The following is a 4,881-nucleotide window of genomic DNA, read 5'->3' on the forward strand; positions in this document are numbered from 1 at the left end:
GCTGAGAAGATGATGGAAAAGGCTTGCCATTGCTAAACCTGTTTCTTCCACCATTATTGTTATTGAAACCTTGTTGAGGTCTCTCTTGATTCTTCCATGAGAGATTTGGGTGATTTCTCCATGAAGAATTATAGGTGTTTCCATAGGGTTCTCCTAGGTAATTCACCTCTTCCATGGAAGGGTTCTCAGGATCATAAGCTTCTTCCTCAGATGAAGCATCCTTAGTACTGTTTGGTGCATTTTGTATTCCAGACAGACTTTGAGAAATCAAATTGACTTGTTGAGTCAATATCTTGTTCTGAGCCAATATGGCATTCAGAGTGTCAATCTCAAGAACTCCTTTCTTCTGACTAGTCCCATTGTTCACAGGATTCCTTTCAGAAGTGTACATGAATTGGTTATTTGCAACCATTTCAATCAATTCTTAAGCTTCTGCAGGCGTCTTCTTCAGATGAAGAGATCCTCCAGCCGAGCTATCCAAAGACATCTTGGATAGTTCAGAGAGACCATCATAGAAAATACCTATGATGCTCCATTCAGAAAGCATGTCTGAGGGACATCTTCTGATTAATTGTTTGTATCTTTCCCAAGCTTCATAGAGGGATTCTCCATCCTTCTGTCTGAAGGTTTGGACTTCCACTCTAAGCTTACTCCATCTTTGTGGTGGAAAGAACTTTGCCAAGAAGGCATTGACTAGCTTTTCCCAAGAGTCCAGGCTTTCTTTAGGTTGAGAATCCAACCATATTCTAGCTCTGTCTCTCACAGCAAAAGGGAATAGCATCAGTCTGTAAACCTCAGGGTTAACCCCATTAGTCTTGACTGTGTCACAGATTTGCAAGAATTCAGCTAAGAACTGATGAGGATCTTCCATTGGAAGTCCATGGAACTTGCAATTCTGTTGCATTAGAGAAACTAATTGAGGCTTAAGCTCAAAGTTGTTTGCTCCAATGGCAGGGATAGAGATGCTTCTCCCATAGAAATCAGGAGTAGGTGCAGTAAAGTCACCAAGCACCTTCCTTGCATTGTTGGCATTGTTGTTGTTTTCGGCTGCCATGTGTTCTTCTTCCTTGAAGAATTCGGTCAGGTCCTCTAAAGAGAGTTGTGCCTTGGCTTCTCTTAGCTTTCGCTTCAAGGTCCTCTCAGGTTCAGGGTCAGCTTCAACAAGAATGCCTTTGTCTCTGCTCCTGCTCATATGAAAGAGAAGAGAAACAGAAAGTGTGGAATCCTCTATGTCACAGTATAGAGATTCCTTGAAATGTCAGAGGAAAAGAGAAATAGAAAGAAGAAGGAGAAGATGAATTCGAACTTTAATTAGATAAGGTTCGAATTGTGCATTTAGAAAGAGTGGTACTCCATAAATAGAAGGATGTGGGAAGGAGGGAAGAGAATTTTCGAAAATTCAATTAAGAGATTTTAAAAACATTTTGAAAATTTGATTGATAATTTTCGAAAATTAAAAGTGAAAAAGAAATCAAGTGATTTTTGAAAAAGATTTTGAAATTAGAAATTAAAAAGATTTGATTGAAAACTAATTTGAAAAAGATGTGGTTAAAAAGATTTAATTGAAAAGTTATGGTTTTAAAAAGATGTGATTGAGAAGATATGATTTGAAAACAATTTTAAAAGATATGATTTGAAAACAATTTTAAAAAGATTTTATTTTAAAAATTAATGACTTACCTAACAAGAAAAGATATGATTTGAAACATTTAAACCTTTCTCAACAGAAAAGGTAACAATCTTGTGATGTTTCAATCAAATCATTAATTGTTAGTAAGTATCTTTGAAAAAGGAAAGAAATTAATTTTGAAAACATTTGATTGAAAAGATATGATTTGAAAAAGATTTGATTTTGGAAAACTTTGAAAACTTAAAAAAATTGATTTTGAAAACAAAATCTTCCCCCTAGCACCATCCTGGCGTTAAACGCCCAGAATGGTATACATTCTGGCGTTTAACGCCCAAAATGCTACCTCTTTGGGCGTTAAACGCCCAACCAGGTGCCCTGGCTGGCGTTTAAACGCCAGTCTGCCTTCTTCACTGGGCATTTTTGAATGCTCAGCTTTTTCTGTATAATTCCTCTGCAGTATGTTCTGAATCTTCAATTCTTTGTATCATTGACTTGAAAAGACACAAATTAAAAATATTTTTGGATTTTTTAATAATCAAAATGCAAAATGAATCAATTAGCAATGCATGCAAGACACCAAACTTAGCAGTTTGTATACTACTGACACTAACAATATGAGAATGCATATGAGACACACAAAATACTTCAAGTCAATAGAATTCAAAGATCAAAACAAAGAAATATATGCATGGATTCGAAAATTATAACAAAAACATGCATTTGACACCAAACTTAGGATGAGACACTAAACTTAAGCAAGAAACATCAAATATTTTTGGTCTTTTTGATTTTGTAATTTTTTTGTGTTTTTCGAAAATTAAGTAGGAAAAGGTATCAAAATTCTTAATGAGAATTCCAGGAATCAGTGCAATGCTAGTCTAAGACTCCGGTCCAGGAATTAGACATGGCTTCACAGCCAGCCAAGCTTTCAAAGAAAGCTTCGGTCCAAAACACTAGACATGACCAAAGGTCAGCCAAATCTTAGCAGATCACTGCTCCAAGAGCAAAATTGATGAGAATCAACAAGCTCTTGTGGTGATAAGTTGAAACCTCGGTCCAATCAGATTAGACATGGCTTCTCAGCCAGCCAGATTTCAACAAATCATCATGAAACTCTAGAATTCATCTTCAAGAATTTCGAAAAAAATAATACCTAACCTAAGCAACAAGATGAACCGTCAGTTGTCCAGCCTAAACAATCCCGGGCAATAACACCAAAAACTTGATGTTGTTGCCGGATCTTGGCACTGATGTTACCAAAAGCTTGCTCAAAACTTGAACAATCCCCGGCAACGGCGCCAAAAACTTGGTGCGCGAAATTGTGAACAATACTTTTTCACAACTCAAATAATCCCCGGTAATGGCTCCAAGAACTTGGTGGCTCAATACCATGGCATTACACAACTTCGCACAACTAACCAGCAAGTGCACTGGGTCGTCCAAGTAATAAACCTTACGTGAGTAAGGGTCGATCCCACGAAGATTGTTAGCATTGAAGCAAGCTATGGTCATCTTGTAAATCTTAGTCAGGCAAACTCAGATGTATATTGATGACAAGTCATCATATACCCATTTTCTATGCTTTTTCATACAAGAAATTGATGATTTATGCTTAAATATTGAATGCTTTTTGTACTTAAATGATATATTTTCTTGATATTTTAATTTTATAAATCTTGTAGGAAATAAGAAGAAAAAGAAGCAAAGAAGCACAAAAAAAGGAGAAAAAAAGAGCTTTGGGACACACTTTGAAGTTGGGGTACACTTTGGAGCTTTAGGCCACGCTTTTAAAAGCGTGGCCCATGACAAAATCAAAGAGGAAGCAGCCAGCACGCACACGATCCTGCCCTTGCCAAGGGCAGGGCAGAATTGTGATGCAAAGTATGGTTGGAAGCAAAATTTTCGCTAAGTTAAAATCTGGCCGCACACAGCATGACTATGCCTACTTCAAAGGGCTATAACTTGAGCTACAGACGTCCGATTGATGTGCTTCCAGTTGCGTTGGAAAGCTGACATTCAGAGCTTTCCAACGATATATAGAAATCCATATTTGGCGTCCAATTGAGGCAGGAACGAAAGGAATCTTTAAGGGCCAAAAACAAGCAAAAATAAACCGAAAATGCTTCCACCAAGGCTCGAAGAGGGAGACACACGGGACAAGCTTTGGAAACTCTGCCCTGCCCTTGGCGCGGGCAGGGCAGCATCGTGAGTGTGGTGCATCACGCAAAGACTTTGGCGCACCAATTCTCTTCCCACGCACCAAGCGCGCGCATCAACAAATTTGGCGCACCAATCCTTGCACTTGGCCGCACCAATCCAAGCACCAAGCTTCAATTTTCTGCCCTGCCCTCCACAAGGGCAGGGCAGCCTCCTGGGAGTGGATTTTTGGGCCGAAAATTCAAACTAAAATCTCATTTAAATTCAATTCCTCTCCAAATTGAATCAAGGCCATACAAACCCATTTCTCCTCAAATCCAAAGCAAGCTAAGCCCACATCATCAAAGGCACAAGAACAAGCTAGAATTAGGATTTTCATTTGTTTTAATTTCATTTTCATTTTTCATTTTGTAAAGCCTATATAAAGGCATCAATTCCATCTTTGTGGAGGGGGGCTCTTTCCTTTATTTTCTTTTCTGTCTTAAATTTGGGTGTGAGAAATTGAGGAAATTCTGTCTCAATTCCCATTCAAATTCTCTTCAACTCTTTTTCTGCATAATTGAATCTGTTACATTTTCTTCTACTGCTTCTTCTTCTAATTTTCTGTCAATTGCTTTGTTTACTTGGATCTAGGAAGGCAAATAGAGATCTAGGCTCTGCTACCTAGTCTCTTGAGACCTGAGACCAAATTTTACCTTTGGTTCTTCTGTGAACCTTGCTGCATTTGAATTTCCATTTCTATTTGAATTTTTGTTTGATCCAACTTTAATTTCTGCTCTCTTAATTGTTGCAATTCACATTCTTCTGTTTAAATCTGCTGCATCCCATTTCATATTCTAGCTCTCTGCTTAAATGCTCTTTACATTCTCTTATTGAATTTTAATTCCCAGCTCCCAAGTCCTTTTACTTTTCATGCAATTTAATTCTTATGCAATTATTCCAAGTTCTGCTTGCTGCTTGTTTTAATCTCCTTGTTCCCATTCCCCTTTACATTTAATGCAATTTACATTTCTTGTCATTTAAGATTCTTGCAATTTACATTTCTTGCCCTTTAAGTTACTTGCCAATTTACTTTCTGCATCTTTAAGATTTCT

General features: G+C 37.6%; 1 non-coding gene across 1 annotated transcript; it reads left to right on the forward strand.

The window, feature by feature from the left end:
• The first annotated feature begins 541 nt into the window (after nt 1-541).
• Nucleotides 542-649, forward strand: LOC130964460 (small nucleolar RNA R71). Its single transcript, XR_009080554.1, has one exon. It is a non-coding gene; the product is annotated as a small nucleolar RNA R71 (small nucleolar RNA).
• The last annotated feature ends 4,232 nt before the right edge of the window (nt 650-4,881 follow it).

This window comes from Arachis stenosperma, chromosome 2, assembly GCF_014773155.1.
Source record: "Arachis stenosperma cultivar V10309 chromosome 2, arast.V10309.gnm1.PFL2, whole genome shotgun sequence".
Classification (NCBI taxonomy): domain Eukaryota; kingdom Viridiplantae; phylum Streptophyta; class Magnoliopsida; order Fabales; family Fabaceae; genus Arachis; species Arachis stenosperma.